Below are 25,789 nucleotides of genomic sequence, written 5' to 3'. Positions count from 1 at the left end.
GGAGGAATGAGGAAGCAATAATCTTTGGTCCGGTGGAGTGTCTTTTCGGCAATATCCTGGAGGCACGGCAAAGAGAGGTGGCCCAGCCCGGCCTCTCCGGCTCCGGACGGCCACAGACGGCCCGCCCTCTGCCCGGGCTCAGCCCGGCGCCGCCCGCGCGCGTCCACGAGGCGGAGGGGGCTGCCTTCTTTTCAACGCCTCCAGGCGCGGGAACCAGGTAGTGGGCGGTGTCGGTGGGCAGGCTGGGTGATGTAGTCCGCCCCACTCCGCAGCCGCGTGCCTTCAGCGGCACGGCGGCGGGGGCAACCTCAGCCACAACACTCCTTGACTGCTCCGAGCAGGCAGCAACGGGACGGGAGGCAGGTGAGAGCAGCGTAGCCCTCTCTGATGGCGACTTCAACTGGAATATGTTCCCCGCTCCCCAATGGGAGCTGCCTTCTTTTCAACGCCTCCAGGCGCGGGAACCAGGTAGTGGCCGGTGTCGGTGGGCAGGCTGGGTGATGTAGTCCGCCCCACTCCGCGGCCGCGCGGCGTCAGCGGCACGGCGGCGGGGGCAACCTCAGCCACAACACTCCTTGACTGCTCCGAGCAGGCAGCAACGGGATGGGAGGCAGGTGAGAGCAGCGTAGCCCTCTCTGATGGCGACTTCAACTGGAATATGTTCCCGTAAAGTCTCCCGAGTCGCCGTCCTCTCGATCAGCGTCGATCCTCACAAGCATAGGTTCAGGAAGAAGTGGCCTTAGACCCTCTCTAGTCTAACATTATTTATAACAAAAATTACAAAATAAAAGTAACAAACAAACTCTAAACGTCCGTTGAGCTGCTGAGCAGAGCGAGCAGGAAAGGATGTTGAATGGCAACATTTAGAAAAACCTCCGCTCAGAAAAATCACAAAAATAAAAACACGGAAGAAGGAAACTCAAACTAGGAAAACGATACATTCATGAATGCTCTTCCTTGGTACCATAGTGAAGCCACCACAAATTTATCTGAGTTCATTGTGGCTTTATTCTTTTCCAAGGGCAATTGGAAGCAAGCCCGGAGCTGCTGTCCTCACGGAAACTTTTAATTCAGACAGAGGCTGTGGTCAGGTGACTTCCAACCATGTTCAGCAAGGCCTCTCGTCACATTTCAATCACTCGAGTGCAGGCTGCAAATAGCGGCCATCTTGGTTCAGGCCAAAACGGACCATCTTAATTAAAAGAAACACAAAACAACGTTACCACATCATAATGATTATACAGTGTTAATCCCCACTAATACCCTTATGTGTATGTGATTACCTAGCTGTCTGCAACACAAAGAAGCATTAGAGCACGTTATTTAAAAGCGCAAACCCGAAACAAATAGCACTTCTGCGACACTCATTTAATTAATTTGCCCACCAATTTAGTTCACGTATTAATAAAGCAACATATATGCATTCCCACGTGTAATTTCTCTCATTAGTAATGTTGATTAGTCAAGACTTCTAACAAAGTTAGTAATTAACGATTATAAATCAGTAATTTTAATCATGACAAATAACATAAACTGGAGTTTAAATCTCATAAATTTTCAATAGAAAACCCTGCTCCAGCAATCCCCCCTTTGGTGATATATATCACCACAAAAACCAACCCCCAAAAAAAAATGTAGTCCCAATTTTTAGGAGAAATTGAAAATGTCTTTTATGACACAACATTAAACACCAGATTCTCTCTCATCATCCCTCTTCGACTCCAAGTAAACACTCTCCCTCAATTCTTCTAATTCTATTTCTTGTGGGTCTCTCTTTGACCTCTTTTGTATCTTTGCAGTATTTCCTCTAATTATTCTCTATTTCCCTTCCCTGTTTTTACAACACAAACACCCTAATCTAAGCATCAATAAAGCAACAATTACACATGTCAAAGGAAATAATATCTTACCAATAATAGTACTACCTATCTTAGCAATAAAACTCTTAACAGCTAGTAGCTTATTAGCTATTTTAGTCCAGATACTTTCAGCTTCCAGTGGTACTAATTCTTCATGCAAATCAGTAATATTTTTGATATAGACCTTTAGATCTTTACTTTCGTCAGGAATGTAAGTGCAACAATGTTGAACTTTCAGCATTCCACAAACTCCACCCTCTTTGGCCAATAAAATATCAAGGGCAAGTCGATTTTGCATAGACATGGCACGTACGGCAATCATCTCCGTGTTTACCAAAAGAAACCCTCCAGCGGTACTTGTCGATAAGCGATCCACCACTGTTGACAGTTTCCGAATTCCATATGCATTTAAAGAAATTCCCACTGCTGGAATTAAAGCTCCAAAAATGTCACCTACAATCTCTGACCAAGTTTCTCTTTTAAAACGTGTTAGTAGATTAATGTGTTCTACATCTTCTATCTTATCTATATGAAAAATCTTTGGAAAGACCAGGCCAACATAACACGTGCCATACCAATGGTCAGGCAACCTGTAATAAGCCTTATTCCCACAAATATAACACACTCCCGGGAAAACTGGATCTTCACCACCTTTAAAACCCCATCCTGTTGCAATAAAGTATGTATCATGACACTCACTAGTCCCAACAAAATACCTATCATATTGGGATTTCTTTCTGGTAATGCATAGTTTACCCTTCTGTGGTGCATCTAAAGCCAAAGTTGGACTGGCCCCATTCCTCAACTCCTTTCCCATCTCAGTATCCAATATTGTCTCACTCACTTTATATTTCCCTGCCTTTTCATGCATGCTCACTCTCCTTTTCTCTACCAAGTCTAGGAAAGCCTTTTCCTCTTCTTTCAAACTGCAAGTTAAATTGTTTCTAAAAATGTAATCTAATGTTAATTCTTCTGCCTCAATAAAAATCTCACCAAAAATGTTAGCTTCTTTAGCTGGATTCAGCTTCACATTCATAGGTAATTGCCCAAAAATGATATCTTTGTTAGACATCTCATAATCTATTTTCCCTAATAAATAAAAAACACTACTTAGCACACTACATGAAATCCCATACGTAGCTGGTAAATGGTGATAAGTAACACCTTCTGAAACGGATGCAGGTAATTGCATACAAACGTAGCAATCCCTAACTTCCATGGTCTTTACGTATTCGTACAACAACTTTGAAAAAACATTGCTAGAAAAATCATTAATTGACCTATCTTTATGTATGTAAATGTTACTACTTCTAGTTGGAACTACTTTCTGTGAATTCTTCTCTATGTTAGTCACATTATCAGCATGTATTCCAAAAGTGTCTATTGTAACCCTAAAAGTAGCTAGTAAAGCTAGTACACCCCATAACAACATTAATAATCCAGTAAAGCAGCAGCACATTCTACACCATCTTTTCAAGAAAGCACATCTACTTTGATTATTCTCTGTGTTAGCCATTTTACTACTTTGACAGTGTCTTTTGACTTAGCCTCTTCTACTCCACTACTGAAATTTAGAACTCTTGATTATTACAAACAGCTAAATTCAGACTCTCTCTTCTTTTCACTTTTCTCCAAGTGACTCCTTTAGTTCACTCAATTTGGATTTTCATCACTTTTCACTTCTTCTTCTGCAACATCAAATTGTATCAGATCTTCAACAACATCCTGAGCATCCGACTCTTCTCCAATGTCAGTCAAGATAACTTTCAGGATTCCAACAGTTTTCTCCTCAACCACTTCTCGTACGGTCCCCTCTGGATTTCCTTGACTCTCTGCCTCTTCACCTTCAGACAGTGCCACGTACGTCCATTCCGGTGACCTATACTTCTGGTTAGGTTTTCTGATTCTCTTGATCTCCTCTGGTTCTTTTGAGACCTTTTGTTTTTCACCTTTTGCTTGATTCTGACTCGACCCCTTGTTCACCTGTTCAGCTTTCGATGAATTTGCTCGTGTCAGTCTGTACCTCAGCCTCTTTATCCTGTTAGGCCAAAGATCTCCTCTTACACTCCTCTTCGGTCTCACTTCTTTATTATTTCTTTCTCCGATCCAAGTTCTCTTTCTCAGAACTCGACCCTCTGATTTCTCATTCTCACTCTCATCTGATTCTGTCTCATTTGCCTCTTGTCCATGAACAATTCCCTTTTGCTCCACAGTCTTTTCCACCACCGATTGAGATTTCCCTAATTCTGTCCCTCCTCGGGTCTCCGACACGCAATCTTCTTGCTGTCTACTTGTCCCTTCACCTAGCTTATCAGGAATGTTCCCTACACCTCCTCGGGGGTCTTCCGCAATCTGTCCCTCTCTATCTTCTACTGACCCTGCTTCTTCAGGTGTAATCTCAAGTGGGATTTCAACCTCCTCATCTGATTCAGGTGTAGTCTCTGTGGAATTGCTCCTTTCACCTCTTTCTTCTCCACTGCTCGTTGGAACTTCAGGCACTCTTACAGAATCTGATCTCTCCTCTGAGACTCTCAATGTTTCTCTTGAAGCCTCTCTTGGAAAGAAAAAAGAATCACCCAACTCTCTTTCTCCTTCCCCCCTTTCAGTATTCTTTTTTCTTCTCACTGGTTCAGTTTCTGCATCATCACTGGAATCTGACTCTTCAAAATACTCTTTACCAGTCCCATCTTTCGGATTTGGAACTCTCAGAGTATGACTTGCATGAACCCAGTTCTTCACACCAGCACACTTCACTGCAGTTGTCGTAGTCAGAATGACTTGTCTTGGCCTTCCCCACCTTGGAACCAAGCAATTTCTTCTTCTGTGCACCTTAATCCTCACCCAGTCCCCTGGACTCAGATCATGGGCTTGCTTCTTCTCAAGTGTGGTAGCGTCTTCTCCAACCTGGTGAAACACAGAATGAACTGCGTCAGCCAGGCCTTTACAGTAATCCAAAATCATGTCATCAGTTATTGTCATCAACTTGTTGACAGGCACGAATGCATGTCTCATCGCACGTCCCATCAATATTTCATGTGGACTCAACCCTGTTGTTCTATCTGGAGTAGACCTAATAGCCATAAGCACTAGAGGCAAGACATCAGGCCATTTCATTCCAGTGGCTAAACACATCTTACCAATTCGGTTTTTGATTGTGCCGTTCATCTGTTCAACAACACCAGAAGCCTCTGGTCTGTATGCACAATGTAGCTTCTGCTGTATGCTCAATGCTTCACAAATTAAACCCATGAGCTCATTGTAGAAGTGTCCACCTCTGTCTGACTCAATTGTCACTGGGAACCCGTACCTAGGAATCAACTCTCTTAACAGTAACTTTGCAACTGTTATTCCATCATTCCTCCTAGTCGGATAGGCCTCCACCCATCTTGAGAACAAACAGACTACCACTAGAACATACCTCAATCTGTTCACTTGGGGCATTTCAATGAAATCTATTTGCATTCTGGTAAAAGGACCTCCTTCTCTGCCTATTGTTCCTAGACTCACCACTGTCTTATTTCCAGTATTGAACTGCTGACAAATCAAACATCTTTGACAGATGCTCTCTGCAATTAGCCTGAACTTTGCATTGTACCAGGTTTGTTTGAAGGACCTAATCATCGCATCCCTCCCCAGATGTCCCTGGCCATGATACATTCTTGCCATTGTTGATAGCATTGAATTTGGCATGACTGGTCTTCCATCTCTATAGATCCAAACATGATCTGTCTCTCTTGGGGCACAACCTGCCTTGATCCAATCTCTAATTTCCTCATCTCCTGCTTCATCCTGCAACTGTTTCACTTCATCCCACGTTTCTAGGACATTAGTAAACATCACAGAACAAAAAGACATCTCCCTTTCTCATCCCCGATTAATCGAATTATTGTTCTTTGCACAATACTGTGCTATGTCATTGGCAAAACGATTACCAAGAGTAACAAAATCATCTCCTTGTCCATGAGCGGCACACTTTACAACTGCTAATTCTTTAGGCAGCTGTATCGCCTCAAGCAACTTTCCAATCACTTCAGCATTCTTTATTGGAGTCCCACTCGACGTCAAGAAACCTCTCTGTAGCCAAAGTTGGCCAAAATCATGAACCACTCCAAATCCATACTGACTATCAGTCATCACAGTCACTCTCAAATTTTTCCCAATCTTGCAAACTTTCGTCAATGCCACCAATTCAGCCACTTGAGCAGATCTTACTCCTTTCAAAGATGAAGCTTCCATAACCTCTGAAACCTTGCACACTGCATATGCTGCACTCAACACACCATCATCAGTTCTCAAACATGATCCATCCACAAACAGCACATGATCACTCTCAGGCAATGGCAAATCTCTTATGTCGGGTCTAGGTTTTGTGCAGTAGTCAAGCACATCCAAACAATCATGATCAACATCATCTCCCACATTCACATTGTCAGCATCTGGCAACAGAGTTGCTGGATTCACATTCACACATCTCTCAAGAGTCACATTTGATGCTCCCAGAATGATTTTCTCATATTTAGTCAGCCGACTATGTGACATATATTGAGTTCTGCTTCTCGTCAAAAGAATTGCCACATCATGAGGTACGAATACCCTTACAGGATATCCCATTATTATACCCTCACTCTGTTCCAAGCTTCTGCATGTAGCAGCTACTGCTTTCAGGCAACCTGGCAAACCCACAGCTACGGGATCAAGTGTTGATGAGAAGTACGCAATTGGCCTTCTCAGTTGTCCATGCTTCTGAATTAACACTGAAAGTGCACATCCATTTCTCTCACTGCAATCCAACTCAAACTCTTTCTCATAGTCTGGCATTCCCAAAGCAGGAGCTTCACACATTCTGCTCTTTAACTCTTCAAATGCTGCCATTTGTTCTGCATCCAATTCCAATGGGTCTTTTACTTCACTTTTGGTCAATTTAATCAATGGCTTTGCTATCAGGGAGAAATTACTTATCCACTGACGACAATAACCCACCATCCCCAGAAACATCCTCACTTCTCTCTGGGTCATTGGGGCTCTCATTCCTCTGATAATTTTGATCCTGTCATCGGTCACCTTTCTCAGACCTTTCTCAATATTGTGTCCAAGATAATGCACCTCTTTCTTGCAAAATTGCAATTTGGCTGGAGATACCTTTAACCCTCCATCTGCCAGATGATTCAGTAAAGCTATGGTATCTACTTCACAAGCTTCACGTGTCTTCGATGCCACAAGTAGGTCATCGATGTACTGTACTAGTACTGAGCTTTCAGGCATGATCAAACTCTCCAATGATTTCTTCAATAACTGATTGAATATCGAAGGACTCTCTGTATACCCCTGTGGGATACGACACCATGCTAAAATACGCTGTCCAAACCGAAATGCAAAAATCGGCTGGCTGTCATGATGCAATGGAATTGAAAAGAAAGCATGACACAAATCAATTACCATGTACCACTCAGCATCATGAGGAATCTGATACAAAATCACTGACGGATTTGGCACAATGGGACAACATGCCACCACAATTTTGTTAACTTTTCTCAAATCTTGTACGATCCTGAACTTTCCATTAGGTTTCTTTAGCCCCATTATCGGTGAATTACACGGGCTACTCAGCAACTCTCTCAAAACACCCTGCTGAATCATCTTGTCGATTATAGGGGTTATTCCCTCAATTATCTCTGGTGTCAATCTGTATTGTGGGATATTAGGATAAACAATCCCCTCTTTTACTGAAATCTTCACTGGATCTACATTATTCATCAATCCCACATCATCTCCAGTAAAATCCCAAACCGCTGTTTTTACTGTGTGTCTCAACTCCTGAGGCAAATCATCTGGATTAAACACAGCATATGTACCAACAATCTCACTCTCTCTATTGTCTAGAGTCATCCTGTACAAGACATCCTCATCTGGTGTCTCAAAAGCTATTCCATCCGGAGTACAAAAAATTGTGCAGTTCATCTTACACAATAGGTCCCTACCTAACAAGTTCACTGGACTAGTGTCACAGACTACAAACCTGTGCATGTCTGAAAATTTCCCTATTTTTACCCTTACTGGTTCGGTAAGACGAGTCTTAATCTGTGTATTGGCTACACCAACCACTTGGATTGCTTCGTCCGAGAGAGGAAGATTTCTAATATCTGCTGACCTGACAGTTGATCTCGTCGCTCCTGTGTCTACCAAAAAAGTAACATTTTCCCCATTTATTTTCCCATCTACAAATGGTCCTGCCTGGTCTATTTCTAGAGTTGCACCAAGTATGCACTCTTCCTCCTCTCTTCGGCACCGTCAATAGTCCCCTTCAGACTCACTCCCCTCATTCTTTAACCAGTACTGCTGTACCAGGTTAGAACGTCTCAGTTTGTTTACCTGCTCATCATTGTAGAATTCTGAGTCCTGGTTATACGTTTGGGACCCTCTATTCTGCGGCAAGGGCGGTTTTGGCTCTTGGCTCTGCTGTCTGACAACCTTCTGCTGTTGTTGCTGATGATTACACCCCTCGTTCTGCACCTGTTGATTCAAGGGTTTATTCTCATTACTCACTAATGGTGGATTGGTACACTCGGATCTCCAATGCCCCAATTGTCCACAGTTGTGACAAGGGAACTTTTTCTTTGCTTCTTCTAGATTCCCCTTCCCTTTTCCTGCATATCTGGGTCTATTTCCTGGATTATTCGCTTGTTCCACCATCTGTGCTTCTTGTCTTTCAGCCACCTTCACCTGTGCCCACATTGCTTTCTTTTTCAGCTTTCTCTGTTTTGCCTCAATCTCGTCACTGAAGTACTTTGCATGTCTCAAGATTTCATCAATCTTTTTACTCTGCCAATCAACTGTGTGCTCACGTATTCTTTCACTGATTTCAGGTCTCAAGCCATATACAAATCTGTATACAAAATGACTCAAATCCTTATCACCCAGGTGTTCATCTCCACTAAACTGTTTAAAAGCCAGTATCAGCCTTTCGTAAAAAGCATGAACTGATTCTTTCACTTCCTGATGTGTTCGATCCATCTTAACCCAGTCTGTCTCTTTCGGGGGTACCTTATTTTTCAGGAACACGATTACCTGGTCATATTTCTTCATCACCTCTGGATCTGGTGCTCCTGTTTTCGGATCGCTTGGGTACTCTTTTGCAGGCCAATCTACAACTATTTTACACTCTGCCCACAAGTCTGCTGGAACAATTATATCAAACAGACTATTCAAGTCAATCCACAGCACTTTTGACAATTTCACAAACCTGTCTACCTGCCTATACCACTCGACGGGCTTTTCTCTCAGTCGAGGGAAATCATTCGTAAATGACAAAATATCCTGTCTAGTCCATGGGACATGTACATATCCTCCTCCAGGAATCTCTCTCATAGGATAAGCATCCACTGTTTTCTCTTTTTCTCTCATAGGAAAAGCTGAATAAGTCCTGTCCACTGAATCTTCCCTTTTCTTGTACCATCTATCCTTCCATTTTTCCACATCACCCCATTTTCGTAATAAGGCAATCATTTCCTTAATCTGCCCTGTTCTACCAACACCATTTAGATTCTCAATGTCCTTGTCAGTGAAATGCACCCTGTAAGGCTTCTGCAAAGCTTTTACCTTATCCATGTCCACTCCTTGTTCACTCGCTATTGCTTTTAACCTGTCATGTGTACTCTTAGCCCTCCAGGTGATACTCTTACACATAAATAACAACTCTCCATCATGACAAATAACATAAACTGGAGTTTAAATCTCAATAAATTTTCAATAGAAAACCCTGCTCCAGCACTCCATCTTGGTAGCAACATTCTGTATGAATTTGCTATAATATTCACACAAATCCGCAAAAGAGAGAAGTTTCTCTCTGTTGTCAGGAGAAGGTGCATTGATGATGGCATCCACCAAAGAATTTTTGGGAACAACACCATCACCCGAGAGAGTGTGACTGAGATATTCCACCGACTTGCAGAAGAATTTACATTTTCCAGCCTTAAGTGTCAAACCACATTTTTCCCAACCTCTGGCAAACCTCCTTGGCATGGGGTGAGTGATCTTATTCATTCTTGGAGAAGATGAGGATGTCATTCTGGAAACATTTCACGAAATTACTGACATCCTTAAAAATATGGTACATGGCCCTTTGAAAGACCGATGCGGCCGATGCCAAGCCGAAAGGCATCCTTTTGAATTGAAATAACCCATGCGGCATGATAAAGACAGTGAAATGTTTTGAATCTCCGGTGAGCTCAATTGGTGGTACGCAGAACGAAGGTCAAGAGTGGAATAAATGCGGGCACCATCCAACATGCACACCATCTCGTTGATATTAGGTAGAGGGTGGCAGTCAGCAACCGAATTAGCATTCAACACTCTCATATCAACGCTTAGCCTAAGGCTTTTGTTAGGTTTTTGGGCTAAAACAATAGGAGAAACCCACTCGGATGACTCAGTTTCTTCAATGATGCCACTTTCAACCATGTCATCCAACATCTTCTTCAACTCAGTTCTTACACTGATTAGGACCCCTCTAAGTTTCTGCTTGACAGGTACGGATCCCTCTCTAACTTTGATCTTGTGGCTGAAACCTATAAGCTTTCCGAGATCTTCTGAGAAAACATTTGGGAATTACTTTGTAAAGTCGGCACTGCTAGGAGTTATCGCAAGGACAGATACAGGCTCTTTCTCCCTAGGGTTTAACACAATACCAACCTTGGCCTGGTCACGCCATCCTAAAACATTTACCCCTTTAAAGACCACATAAAGCTTAATAACAGCATTGCTTTGTTTGAATTCAATTAATACTTCCTTGAAACCTATAAAGTCAATATTTGAGCCATCGAAATTCTGTGCCACATCATCAGGTTCACACAAGGAGTTCAGGTCAAGTAAATCTCCAAAAGATTCTAAACAGTATTCCTTGGTGATAATGGTCCGAGGGGACCCAGAGTCCACCTTCAGTTCTAGCTTCCTACCAAGGATACATACAAGACACTTGGGGGAGCCAATCTTGTCGGCCTTGGAAACATCAAAGGAATCCCGAATGGAAACCACAATGCCAGTCTCTAAATCACCTTGGGCATCATCACAGAAAGAAGGATCATGAGAGACACAAGAAACTTTTCCTTTGGAGAAATTTGAAGGGGAAAAAGAACCCTTCTTCATATCCTTGCACATCTTAGAGAAATAGCCCAATTGTCCACACTTGCTACATTACTTCCCAATGGCAGGACAGCGTGAGAAAGAGGCTATGTGGCCAGGATTACCACACCCGTAGCAGTAGAAATCTTTGGGGTTGGGTTTATTCTTGTAGTTGGGGTTATAAGGGCCTTTAGAGGTACCAGGAGTAACACTACTAACCTCACTGGAAGTGGGAGACTGTACTTCCTTGTTCAGGGACTTCTTCCACTTCTCTGACTGTTCGAGGGCTTGGGCTGTGCTGATGGCAGCCTCTAAGTTAGGGTCGCCCATTATCCACAGCTGCTCTTGAACCTTTTTGCTTCTAAGGTGAACAATGATTTGGTCCCTGATCATCTCATCAGTGATCAAACCAAAGTTGCAATGCAAGGATAAAGCACGGAGAGCAGTAAGGAATTTGTCAAAACTTTCCCCCTCTTCCTGGGCTTTAGTGTAAAACTTAAACCTATTGAGGGCGACACTAGTAGTGGGTTTGAATCGGTTCTCGATGCGCAAAATGGCTTCGTCGTACACATTATGATCACCTCCAGACCTGACAGGAGGAAGAGTTCTGTAAACTACTTGTCCCTCAGACCTAAGCAATGGAGGAAAATGTTCTTCCTTCTTTCAGCCGACATGCGTTTGCCATCAATCGCCTTTAGATAAGTAATAAACTCCTCTTTCCATCTTGTCCATGGGATGGGAGGTTCCCCTTTGCTTTGTAGAAATTTGCAAGGCGGATCAAACTGCATTGTATTAATATGGTAGTGACAAATGGTAAAGATATGCAATAGCAACAATTATAAGCTAAATAGCGACAAGTATGGTTAGGAGAAGTGGTAAAATAATATTGCTGAAGAGGAGGAAAAGTATGTAAAGTAGCTTTAGAAACAATAACCTAATAAGAGTAATTAAGCTACTGGACAAGTAATGAGGATCACAGCAGTGAAGGTGTGCTTGTCACCGTGAAGGAACAGGCTGTGTCATTTAGAATGTAAAGAAAAAACAAGATGTGCCTGTCATCGCAGAAAGCAGACTGTGTTAAGTAAAATGTAAAGGAAAGCAAAAGTCAAGGTGTGCCTGTCACCGCAGATGAACAGGCTGTGTTATATGGACCTCAAAAGTCAAGGTGTGCCTGTCACCGAGAGTGAACAGGCTTTCCTACCTGTATTCAAAACAGTGGGTGTGCTCATCACTGTGTGTGTACAACACAGGAGAGCTTCCGAGAAGGTGTGTTCATCACCGTGCATAGAGCTGAAAACAGCTGAGCGTCCGGGAGCAGCAAAAGAAAAAAGTCTTCGAGCGTTGGGACGCTTCTTGAAGATACAGCCGTGGAGCGTAATGAAGTAGCGTAGTGAAATCAGATGACCCTGAGGTAGGATGCTGCTTGCAAGATAGAGTCCATTCTGGTCCAAAATGGCCGCCGGTGTGACAACGCACGGCGTAACCAGCGTGATTAGCGTGACCGGTATGGCTATGTTGAATGACGCACAAGCAGAGGCAACGTCAACAGGGTATCCAGGCAACTGTTGCTATGAAAGATATGCAGACGTCACAAAGGGACTTGAAGGGAGATGGCCGTTGGCTAGCAGGAATAAAGGCCAAAGAAGACAAAATTCACCCGAAAGGACATCGAAGGGGTGAAAAATACACGGTTTTTTTGCAAAGTACCTCGGGAGATTACATGAAGCGAGCAGAGATGCTCCGGCCAGCATGACACATCGGGAACATGGAGATGGGTTCGGAAGACGTCGCTGCACCTGTGCCGCAGAGAGTAAGTAGCTGGCGAAGTCTTCTTCAAGTCGTCACCACTTGTAATGACGAGAGGCTCCAGAAAAGGTAAGTAAGACCAAGTTTATTTGAAGAGCGGCACAGTACATCTGTGCAAGACAAAGTAGCGGTAGTAACTGCCGTACAGAGGCTCTGGAACATAGAACCAAGATTGTACAATGCAGGTACATGGTTCCATGCTCCAAGCATGATACAGTGCACAAGGGAGAGGGAGGGAGAAAGGGGAGAGGCAGGGGAGAAGGAAAGTTGTAACAGAGATTTCTTACTCACGGCATGTAAAACATTAAATATGCATGCCGTATTTTTAAATGCTAATCACCTTGCCTTGTGGACATTTAGGTCCTATCTCAGGGGTGACTTACAAGTCTGAAAAATGAGTATTTAGGCCTGTGAAAAGGTTTGTTTTGCCAGGTAGAAATGGTGGTTTAAAAATGAATGCTCAGGCTGCAGTGGCTGGCCTGGAGACAGGTGTTACAATGCTACTGTAGTGGGTCGCACAATGAGCGCTGTAACCCACTGTTAAAATTTAATTTGCAGTCCCTGGGTCCATGTAGTCCCAAATACTAGGGGATTATAAATAAATTAAAAGTGCCAATAGGTATATGCCGAAGTAAAGTGCACAGAGTTCTACGGTCAACAAAAACGGGTTCAGAAAATGGAGGTAAAATCTGGGGGAATACCATGCAAAGAGATGGTAATTGCCAACACCCGCCGTGTGGTCTTTAAAAGATAGCCTTTAAACCAAATCCACCTTTCCAAGCAGCAGGATGTACGTGCTGAACTTGCTTAGCGGTTTCTTAAACTCTCCTTAGATTTACCGGAAATTCATATTGCTTTATAAGACGTCACCAATTTTCAGAGTCTGCTCTGGAGAGTTTGGAATTGGTCCCCTAGTTATCAGTGTACTCGACTATGAAGTGTAATTTCAAGGATTTGACAAGAGATTAAAAAGGTTCTAGATATGAGAGGCCTCAATGTGCATTGTATCGCATGATATCAGGAGCAGATCATTCAATAAGTTAATAAAAGACTATTTCCAAAATATGCGAAGATTTCGTAGTGGATAGGTACTGCTAATGGACCAGTACTCTGCTGAGTAACAGACATATCTGATATGTGACTGATTCTGCCCTGCCCTTTCTGGCATTTTTAGAGCATCGTCTTATTCAGAAGTTAAAAGATTGATTTATCGACTGAAAGCTCTGAAAGATCATTAGGGGGTGCACTGAGTCAGTCACGTCAGACTTGTCTGCTGCTAGATTGCTTACTCTGTCCAAACTCTTATAGCCTTTTCAAATGGTTCCAACCTGTGACTACATTTTTCTAAACAGTATTCCATATCTGCTTTGACTGCCCTTTTGCAGGTTGAACTGCTTAAAGTCGTTTAGGACCATTTATTTCTTTTACCTGCAGGACACAATTTCAAATTACAATACCATAGCTTAGTGAGTGAGCAAGTGGGATTTTTGCTGCGTTTGGGTATTTGCAGATAGGTTATTCGTTTAATTCAGCTGCTCTGGGGATGTATGTAACCTGCTAAATACAGGTGTAATCCCAGTGGTAGAGACTCTTGGCATAGGCCGGTCATGGGTCTGGGTTCCATCACGCCCAATAAGGCTTACAGGACCCGCAGTTACGATCCATTAGGTACATAAAACGAGTGCAATCAAAATATTATATTGTTAAAATAGCACGAGTCTTTTCCGACGTAGAACAATATTACCATGCTCCTGGAGTTACTGGGAAGCCAACCAACATTCTGGAAAGACACAATCATGAAAGTGTGCAGGTCCTTCTTTCGTTCCTGACACCCAATCCATACCAAGCCAGCATCATTGTTTCAACAACTAAGAAAAATCACACTTCTACGCATAGTCTTGCATTTTGAAGGGCCGGGTGGCTAAACTCACATTTAAAAAAATATTTCCCTAAAATTTAAAACAGTTTTTTTTTTTATTATTGTGGAATTGATAGCGAAAGAGAAACGTATTCACATTTAACTGGGCTTTGCAAGGGAACATTTTCCACCAAACTTAGGAGGAATACAATGCTCATATACTTGACCTACTTTGCTATCCCTTGACTGGCACTGAGGGTCAGATTGGGGGCTGGTCTGTAGGAAGAAGTCATAAATGCAGAAACCAAAAGGCACCAATGCACCTTTTGCTCAAAATTCTCCCTCCAGAGGAGACAAACTCAGAGGTGTGCACATGAAAACAGACAGGAGGGGGGTACTTTTCACCCAGACGCTTTTGGAGTTGTTGTCATTGGCATGAATTGCTGAAATACCAAAATTGTTTTTTATTTACCACATTTTGTTTTTACTTTAATGAGTATGTATTGAAAACATTGTGTAGTGAACTTCAGCATCATTTTGGCATGGAAATGAGAAGAATAAAAAAGTTAAAAAGGCATTACTCTGAAGAGATGTATTGGGGACAAACAGGTCTGGCTTTAGCGATGGTGGTGCCTAGTGCGACAGTCGTTTTTGGAACTCCTACCATGACCTCCTTGGATTCCCTCACTACCATTGGGCAAACATTCCCCTCATCTCTCCATAGCCCCTCTCTCCCACATATTTAATTTGTTTTAAAGCACTAGTAGAGGCTAGCTTTACTAATACTAATGTATAGCTATCCAAACAAACCCATTATAGCAATATTAGGAATAGATCATAAAAGTGTGGGGGAAGTTAAAGCAGAGCGTCCTAACCTATTTTAGGCAGCTTGCATGCAGCTCTTTGATGACAGTTCATTTTAGTCACTGTTCTATAGTAGGGTTGCATCTTATGAACTGCTGTAATGAAAAGATCTCTGTGATCAAAACAGTAATCCGCTCAGCTAGCCTCATAAAATACAGATCTGCGATCTGCATGGTACACGTTCTTTGCAGCAGGCATATATTACCCCTCTACGCTACATTATGGTGAGTCAAAACTGATTCTAGACAAAACTGTGATCTCTCTCTCTTGGAGGAACATTATTCAAAAGAGTTATCTACACATTTTCATTGCTGCCTCAAAGCTGGATGCACAAGGAACTCTGAGGCGGGTGTTTCTAAATTGTACATTATTGCTAAACACAGCGCTCTCCTGAGGTCAGCGTCCAGTGTAGCTGCACCGGTCGCACTGCCCTAATGCGGGCCCTGGGGTCAGAAAATATCAAATTAATTATAAGGGGGTAATTCTCTCAAACTCATTTCTAGAAGATAATAGCTTTTAGGCATTTTTTCAATGTAAGATGCAAGAATTAATCTATAATAAATGTTGCTCCTGCATTAATCTAGCTTTTCAGATTTGACTTGAATTACTTTATCTCAAGACCTTTGAATTCTAGCCTATTATGAACACTTCAGTCAGACCTGAAACAACCAGTTCTGGCAAATGAATGAAGATCAAATGGTGGCTGATAGGCCAGGATTTTGAGTACAATATTTTGTTCTTCTCAGCCACCTTCACTTCCAAATAAATCTCATACGGTATAAACCATGTTTATTTGCTTTTCAAAGTTTCTTGATCCTTTACTGAGTTCAATATCATGGTTGATGTGGACATGCGGAACATTCTTCATTTTGATTCAGCGCCTTTCTTTCATTTGTTTCAGTGTAACTCTGTTGGAATATTGGCTCTGAGAATGTCCAGTCTATTTTGATTAAATTTCCTGATAGAAGCTGAGTGATTGAATAGTCTTATATGATACGGGTTATTTAATTGATGCTGCTCGTGTCTCTCTGCTGTTACCCTACGGTTGGGTTAGTCTTTTGGCTCGTATAGAGAGCTGTCAGTAGACCTTATATGGGAGGAAATCTGACCTTTGAAGCATCGACTTGGCCTTTTAGTGTGAGAAGGACTGGCAAAATCGGTGAGCACCTGTAAACATGTGAATTTGTGGGTATTGGCAAACATTGGCAAAACACATTCTCACACCGGTGGGATAAGAGGTTGATTCCTTTTTTCTCATATTTAGCTGCAAACTTATGGAACAATCTATCAACAGATTTAAGACTTACTGACGGCTACCTTACCTTTAGGAAAAAACTCAAAACTATGTTGTTCCCTAACACTCATTAAAACCACCACCGACCTATGTCAGCTCTCTGTACATTGTTTAATCTTAGCGCCATGATATCCCTTGGGATGAATGATAGCGCTTTAGAAATACTTTTTACCATTACCATTACCATTCCTTTCCATGGTAAGAGCAAAACTGCATCCAGAACAGGAATGTAGGGAAAATGACTCCAGAACTGATGGAATGTAACTGATGGATGTTCTCCAGAAGAAAACATATGCTTACTATAAAAAATCAGGTACCAATTTCAAACGCTCTTTGTCGACACACTTCCACATGTGTAAATGTGAAGGACAAGCTTGTGTGCATGTGGAAATACTCTTCCATTTGGAGAACTCAGGCTACACAGAGGAGTTACCGAGCTTCTATGGAAAACTGCAAGTGTCACAGCTTCCAAGGAGGAATTCTCGAATATTTTAGGAGTTCAAAAATCTACTACAAATATAGGACTAAACCTGGAATTATTTCAGTAGATTCAGTCATGTGTGAGTATATTTCGAAGATTTCCTATTCGTTTTAGCTTTGACACTCATTCTACCACCAAAATGGATAAGGCAAATTCAGACAAGTAATATTTTGCCAAATGGTTCAGTATAGATTATCCAAGGGCTCAATCCCAGAGGTTTACCATGACGCCCCAATGCAGGAGGAGAAGGCTGCTCGCGCTGGCTCTTGCAATGGCTGCACCCCCTGCAATAGGCGAGGGCGGAAGTAATAACTTCACAAGTGATGGTTTTGAAGAGCTCCCACAAATGAAATGGCCAATGGCTGTTGCCTCGTCACCGGCTATATTTAGAAACAGCGTGCTCGACTTGTGGTGTGTAAAGACGTGGAGCGGGCGCGTTGTTTTGTTTTCGACGATGGTGCAAACCGATGTACCTCAGAACTGTTAATGGAGCAACGAGATGATAGATGTTGTAAGATGCCCCGCCGCATCCTGCCTGCCTCTCATTGGAGAGCACGGCGCCTGGGCATGGCGTAGCCTGACATACAGACTGCGAGGATTTATTTCTTCCCAGTATGAAAATGTCAGTAGCCACCACCGAAATCAAGGCAGCTGCTCTTGAATCCAGCCGCTCGCAGCCTTGCATGACATGTAAAATCAACCGCAAACCCTGAAATGCCGTCAGGTTACTGTCACCTGCAGCCTGCAGTGTTTAGAATGTAAAATGAAACACATTCCGGTTAAGTAATCCTCTACCCATGACGCTTTTTGCAAATAGGAGAAGTTAAATTGTAAATAAACAGGAGATATGCGTGCCTGCCCCCCCCCTTCTCCCTAAGGAAAAAGGCAGATAATCAAAGCTCGTAATAAAAATGCCGCGCGGGGAGTGCACGCATCCTGCCGGGAACGTTTCAGAGCCTCATTTAACACCGTGGGTTCAGCACCTTGATGAGTCTAAACAACACAGCGGGCTTGTTACAATACCATCAGGGCTCAGAGGTTCTGAATCCTTCGCCTTTTCCACCGCCACGAATCCGAACGCGTTATTGATCCCGTATTATTTTACGAGCATTGTGAATCAGCAAGAAAAAAAAACACATTTTATTTCGGCTGCATTATTCATGATGTTAAACAGGCTATGTCATTGACTCACGTCCCCCTCGCCAGCGTGCTCTGATGTGCAGCTGGACCCAGTTTAGCAGGCGGCAGCTCGAGATGCCGAATTAGCATATTGTTTCTCGGGGAATGCCCTTGAATGTGCTTGAGTAGCTGTCTTGGGCGCGACGTGAGCAGCATCGCTGAGGAGGAGCAGCGGAAATGTGTTCCGGGCGCTGTGCATTAATCCTGTGTGGCGGCGCCTACTTTTACAGTATAGCTGAGAGTGGCTCTGCAGAAATGTCAGGATCCGTGTTCAGTGATTAACGGGGAGCCGGGGCCGCTGGACTGCTGCTCGCACCTGGGGGACGCGTGGCTAGCTCGCTCGGCTCTGCACTTCAAGTACCAGGAACTCCGAGGACGGGCTGTGTGCTGGCGCTGCCAGGTAAGGGACCGCAGCTTAACTTCCATGGGCGAGGGGGCAGACAATAGCCCCCTGGCAATTATTTTCCGATTGTGAAATATTTCCGCAGAGTTCATTTCATGGGAAAGGGTAAAAAGGGGGAAAAGTTGTTCTCTCAGATGCGTGTTCTCTTTCACGGGTGATTGTGGTTTGGGGCTGGTGACTGACAGCTATCAGAGGGTGCCAATCCTCTTCGCCACCGCCAACCACGGGATGCAAGCACGGTGGCTTTCTTAAGGATGCCCTATTTGTTAGTGAACATACTGTCAGTGTGGGGTAGAAAGAACACGGCGCATCCATTTTCACACCACGCTCTGCAGTGGAGGAAAATGTAATCAATGAAATGGTGGAAAATTAAAGGGAATAATGACACGTGCAGGCTTGAAGCATCCCCGCTAAGCCTCGCGGCGTGGCCTTTGTGTTCTGCTAATGACCACCCCGTCCCCTTTATTTGCATCCGCATGGCTGGAGTGGGGTAGCGTGTGCACACTGACGCGCTCCTCTAGGCACACCCTGCCCCCGTTTCTCCTCTCACGCAGCCTCTCGTGCATCTTTACGTTTAATGCAGTTACTCTGTTTGTGGCAATCTTGTCCACAGCTGAACGCTGGGGGAAAACGGCATTATGCTGATCTCACACTGTGCACTTGCTCTTCTAAAACGGACTGCGAGGGGAAAATAGGATGATGCAAAAAGGCGCAGACACGGATGCAGCTGTTCCGGCTCCAGAGCTATTTATACACAGGCCACTCATTTCAGATAAGGAGGACGTAGCAAAGGACCAATCTGCAGAGGTGGGGGGCGCGCGCCGGGCTGCCTCAGCTGTGGCAAAGGCAGGGCAATGTAGGTCAAAGCAATGGAGCGCAGCATCTCTGAAATAATTGCCTTACTTTCTTTAATCTCCAGTTGGAATCGTAGGCAAATCCACGCCTTTTCATTGGTTACGAGAGGTGACTTTGTCAAGGTGAATGTGTCATGTCTTATGCTTCACCACATTATGGCATTTGGTCCATTTTGAAGAAGCGACTCAATGGCAGAGAAAGGAATTGAGTGAGGGCAATGGAAATAAATTGACTTGCCCAGGATCACACAAATCTGGTCAAATCAGTCCACCTCATACAATAGCCACCAGCCTGCTCACCAAACCAAGCCTCGAAAGGACTACAATAGGAAGAGTGACATATTTTTACCACTTCATAAAAAGTAATTGTATTTTATATAGAACTTATTCTTCCTGCCGTGTCTTCTCTAGACTCGGATGATTTCAATTGTGACCAGCATTATTTGGCTCTAAAATATTTGCTCCCACTCCTCACACACAAAACTATTCCTCTGCACTGTAACTTTAAAGTTAATCGATATGTATTTTATTTGGTAGCATGTCCTAAGCATTCCATCCCTTTTCTTTTACGTGGACCGGATCTTTTTTGAAAAGTAGTGCTGTAAGACCTGGAGGACTTACTAGGCTGGAACGCCCATATCGTCCTCAAAATGGCATCCCACTAGGTTTGCCAAAGACCACAACATTGTACTGTAATATGCGACCATTCCTGTTTTTTTTCTCCCTCCTACTTGATATGGATATTGCATTTCCTCCTTCCTCCCATCATACTGTAAAGCGCTCTGATATCCCTCGGGATCTTGTGTGCGCTATATAAAACTTTATAAATAAATAAACGTTGAACCAGGTCACCCTCACAATGGTACAGAGGATGAAACCCACACTTTGCATTTTTGCATCAAACATCACCCCATCACTACCATTTCCTCACTAGTGAACTTACGTTTGTGACGCAACATGGTTGTGCATAGATGTCAGTGTCCTTTCTGCAATCAAGGAACTTCTCCTTTGTATGTAATGCAATGTGCAAGTATTTATCCATTATATTTAGTAAATGTTGAAGAATGGTACAATGTTGCATTGCGTAAAAAAGATGTAGCAACTGTCGCAAGATTATGTCCTAAAATATGACAAGACGCTGAGCAAAGGCTAGGTTAAAGACTAATCTAGAAGATATTCTATTATTGAATCAAAATGCAGTTGTTGGCTGGTGAGTGAGCACAGCAGTCAGTAGTAGCTCCCTAAAGCTTTGTGAAGCTGGCTTGTCTATTTGTATATAACAATGGGATGATATTACATACTTCATGATAAGTTTTCCACCAGATGATTCCTGACACCATGTTACTTCATTCCAGCTTTGTGAGACCAGAAAGTACAATAGGACCAGATACTACTATTACCCCAATATCACAATACTCCTTCCCTGATTGTTTCCATGATCCATCTCAGCGTCCTTCTGACAGGCAGCTATGGGTTCCGTGTAAACCGTGCAAGGGTGAACGCTAGAGAAGGAGAGAGCGTTTCGCTGGCTCACCATGTTGGGAACTCCCGCAAACAAGAGCCGCCAACCATTTAATGGATGTGGGTGGTGGGGGTTGTAAGCCAGTGGGAATGTTCAAATCAAACTAGCCATGTACAGTTTAATAGTGATGTTTGTATAGTGGATAGCGAGCCTTCCTAAACGCACCAGAAAACAGTTGAATATAATGAAATGTTTGTTAGAGATTAGAATTAAGCTCACAGCAATCTTTTACCTTTAATTCCACGGGGGCGTATGTAATGCTAGAAATTTTACATGCAATGGATTGCTCTCTTCCAAGTGCAATTTGTAGTACTGTTTTTTCCAAACTAAAGTTGATGCAGTCCTAAACAACATAGGTTTTTAATCCAGAGATCAGTCATCAGCGCTATAAAAGATCAAATAAGGAGCTTAAACAGTGTGCGTGACAAAAACACAAAAGAACTGAGTTTAAGGTGCACAGAGCATCCAATGAACATGCAAAGCGCAGGAAAAGACAGGCGAACACCTTTTTATTATTATCATTTTTACAGGGATAACGTGGGAGCTTCTTGGCAGCTATTCCTCATAAGAAGAAACAAATACCTGCGATCATGAATTTCTGCAAGAAATAAATGTGAATTAGTATTCCACCTGAAGGGATGGGACCAACACATAGAATAGCAACACACATATACGTGCACACATCTTCACACACCCATGTTTATTTAATAAAACACATACTAAAATGCTAATATCTTTATGAGACCACATAGAATTTAAAAATTCAAATGCATGGTTCACTATTTCATGCCTGACCAGGTCACAATGTTGTTTTTTATTTGAGGAGCGGTCTATTCTCTTAGCGAAATCAGGGCCTTGTTTAGAGTTTGGTGGGTTGGATACTCATTCACAAACATGGCAGGTGTCCCATCCTCCATATTATAGCCTATGACACTTGCAAAGCAGCAGGTGGGATATCTGCCATGTTTTTACTGAGTATCCCATCCATCAGACTCCATGCCGGGCCCTTAAACCCAACCCTGCCCCAAGTTAGGAAGCGCCTCTGGAAAGAAACTAAATCATAATGAAGTCACAGTCCACTTCTGCTCCTCGAGCTCAGTTCCCTCTTCACTCGTTTGTTGACTGTACCTTTGTCTTTGACCCCATGCAGAGTCATGCTCCCTTTTAGCCAGGTTTGCTCCACATAAATACTGCTGACATATATACATACACAGAGTGATTTCTTGAAACAAATCACAATTGGAATGATTTAGCATGGGTGTCATTAAAATACCAGGGACGTTTTTATCATGTGTTATCTCATAAATTGATGGCTATTGAAACTTTCTTCATTCAAAGGATAGTTTTTTTACAAAACCTGATTTCTAATTAGAATTTGACTTTACCTTGAACTCCCAGAATTCAAGAGAGGATTGAGTGTTTTATCGCTCCCCTTCAATTCTCACTGTATGTTCACATCAATATCTTCATTGTTCAACAGTAGTCTTGCTTCCTTCCACAGTGCCTGTACCTTTCTTCCAAACTGTGTGTAGTGGTATGGTCCCATGCGTAGAGGTGACATAGTAGACATAGCTAGGTAGTATCTTGGAAGAATATTTATAAAGTCCATAAGATATGTGGTAACAACCCCAGCATGAGCAGCCTGCTAGCCGCTCAGCCCATCTTCCAACTGTCAACACTCACACAGGCACCCAAGCATTCCACTCATGTCAATCACACCAACATTCCACAGAGGACACTCACACTGGCTGAGCAGCTAGGAACAAGGTGAAAGGGAACATTATAACATAACATGAAGATACTACATTATCTTCTCCCTTTTAAATTGAAAAACAAAAATAACCATACTAAAATGAAAATAACTATACACAGCAATGTACAAATGAAGACAATAGTCCATAACCCTGGGATGAATAGTAAAACCACATCACAAGAGGGAACACAGACCAAACAAAAGGAGGAAGGAAGAATGAAAAGATGCAAACAAACTAACACCATCCTCCTCCTTTAATATAGAAACAAAAAGAAAGTAGAGAATGTACAGCTCACAGACACAAAAGGGTAGCTAAGACCACTTGAAAAGACATGTAAACACATGTGAATAGAGTAAAGGGAATAACGCACCCCACAACTCTAACACAATGGGTGGACAGCACCCAAAACAGTACTCCTCATGTAAGGAAACAAACCATAGTAACTGTGGGGAAGGGACTAAAACCCAACCTACCACCCTTCATGTAAGGAACACATTCGAAATTGGGACTACAACCCAAAACGTAAGCTGTGTGAATGAGACTGAGATCCATTAAGTCATCCCTCCAGACAGGGTAAAATGATCTATAGAACCTATAAAACCATGTAAGGGTACAACACATTTAGAATATGACAAACAACCAGCGTTGTATGGGACCAACACCCATAAGAACAAGTGCAGCACCAGAAGACTACACAACATGACCAAGGTGCAGCACATGGTAAACACAAGGTGTCCACACGGTGATGCGCGGGGTGACTTACACACAACAACACCACCATAAGCACAGGGCGACTTACACCAAACCACACCTGAGGTGCAGAGCGACTTACACACAAGACATAAACACGTGAGGTGCAGGGCGACTTACACACCAGACAGAAAGACGTGAGGCGCACGGCATCTTACACACAAGACAGAAAGATGTGAGGCGCAGGGCGACTTACACACAACAACAAGTGAGGCGCGGGCAACTTACACACAACCACAAGACGGGCAGCATATGACACTTTACACACGTAAAACACCAGACATAAAACGCAAAGCGAAACATAGTCACTATACAAGGAAGTGGGGAACCACCCACCAAGACCAGAACCACCCGCATGTAAGGGAGTGTAATATAAGGTGAAATATGCACACAAGCAATGTAGCATGAAACAAATTGTTTAGAAATAGAATTTCCAAGAACAAACTCAATAGAAAAATAGCATCTGACTAGATGAAATGAAATTACATGTCCAAGACCAGATAAGACAGTTCAATGGTACTAGCGAGCACAATCTTGATTAATGTCCAAAGCAGACTTCAAATAAAAATGTTCCACATTTCTTGGCAATATGTAACGATATAGCCACCTGATTTGTGAAATGTGGCAAAACTTGACTTGAAACTAATAAACATAGAATCTGCATGAAAGTTCTTCCATAGACGAAACCGCCAAACCTCTGTCCAAATGAAAAGCAGATTAAGACACTGCACTAAAGTCGGCAGTCATTTTATCATTGAAGATTTGAACAAACTTCCATTACCAGTTACATGATCGTTTGAACAGTGCCTTACATCCTCTCTTACGCGTTGAACAGTCGTCATTGCAGATTGTCACATTGGCCCTGATCACCAGTCACTTAAATAATGTACATCATGCACAAAGCTTTCTACTCTTTCCTCATAAAAAAAGGCACCCATGATCCCTTCATTCAAAAACTATGACTGAACACCTTTATTCCACCAGCACTGTAGGGATTTGAATGGTGGGTTATTTACAATGCCACTTTAGGGTCACAGTTACTTTAATGTTTACAGGCGTGGTTTCCCAGCTTTGAAGATATCATCACTATTGCCCCACAGCTTAACCTACCCATCATCTTCCTTCATTAAAGTCAACTAAGAGGTGATTGTAGAAGATCTAAGAGAGGGCTTGCCAAGCTGTAGCATCCATTAAATTATTAATGAATTCAAGTCCTTGCTCATTAGGAAACAAAATTATCCTACTTCCAGTTTTCATCTACCGTTTGGCTGAACTGATTAAGTGCAATATTATTACCTATTACTCACAGGTAAATGTGCATATATATATATATATATATATCTCTAGGGCGGAGCCAGAGACTGACCATATATTAATGCTTAAAAAAATGAATTACTAAATTCTGGTCTTATTTACAGTATCAAAGGACATGACAGTAATGCGTGGTTATGAACAGGTGGTTAACAATTTAAACAAGCCAAAATAACATACTCCTGTGATTATTGGTGACATTCTTGTTTACCAAAACATTTCCAAAACTGTTGATGTTCATTTTGCTTATAATAGTTATCTATAATGTCACTTAGAATCCTGATATGGTGTGGCACCCCTCCATCACCTCTCTATGGTCCCTCACAGTTGCTGTCATGAGCAAACAAAGTAAGAATTGTGAGCATTTGTCTTGGGGAAGCGGTAGAGCGCACAGTGGAGGACATGGAATGCAGCTGTAATCAACTGCAGTGACATCACAGTAACTAATGAAAGCTTCAAGAAAATTTTTAATGGCTTACGATAGAATACATGTTCAAGAATATTTTTTGTGCAATGATTTCATGTTTTGGAACATGCACAGGGTGGGGTTGGCCTGCATCCAACGCTGGTGGGCAATCAAGCCTTCATTAGCTAGCCAACCCCTATGGCCCCCCAGCCCTTTTCTTCAGTATATTTTATTGGTTTTTCAATCTTGAGGGTCAACATGACTCCCCTGGGAATGCAGACCCCCGCCAATCTTTAAAAAAAAATTGATCCACGGGGTCTTCTTGGATCTC

The 25,789-nt window shown here is 42.7% G+C and overlaps 1 protein-coding gene across 7 annotated transcripts in view; it reads left to right on the top strand.

The window, feature by feature from the left end:
- Positions 1 to 25,789, top strand: part of LOC146855301 (synaptotagmin-1) — a 4,118,085-nt gene that overhangs the window by 3,066,255 nt on the left and 1,026,041 nt on the right. The window contains exon 1 of one of the 7 annotated variants that reach the window (XM_085653003.1): positions 18,293 to 18,858. The exons of 4 other annotated variants lie outside the window; for them this stretch is intronic. The gene's annotated coding sequence lies outside the window, so the exon portion shown is untranslated. Of the gene's footprint in view, positions 1 to 18,292; positions 18,859 to 25,789 lie in introns of those variants that run through there. 2 more of the 7 variants (XM_085653001.1, XM_085652996.1) reach the window with 2 other exon arrangements.

The sequence above is a fragment of the Triturus cristatus genome, chromosome 4_1, assembly GCF_964204655.1.
Source record: "Triturus cristatus chromosome 4_1, aTriCri1.1, whole genome shotgun sequence".
Lineage (NCBI taxonomy): Eukaryota > Metazoa > Chordata > Amphibia > Caudata > Salamandridae > Triturus > Triturus cristatus.
Note: the sequence above shows the minus strand (reverse complement) of the source record. Positions and strands in the feature narration are given on the sequence as shown.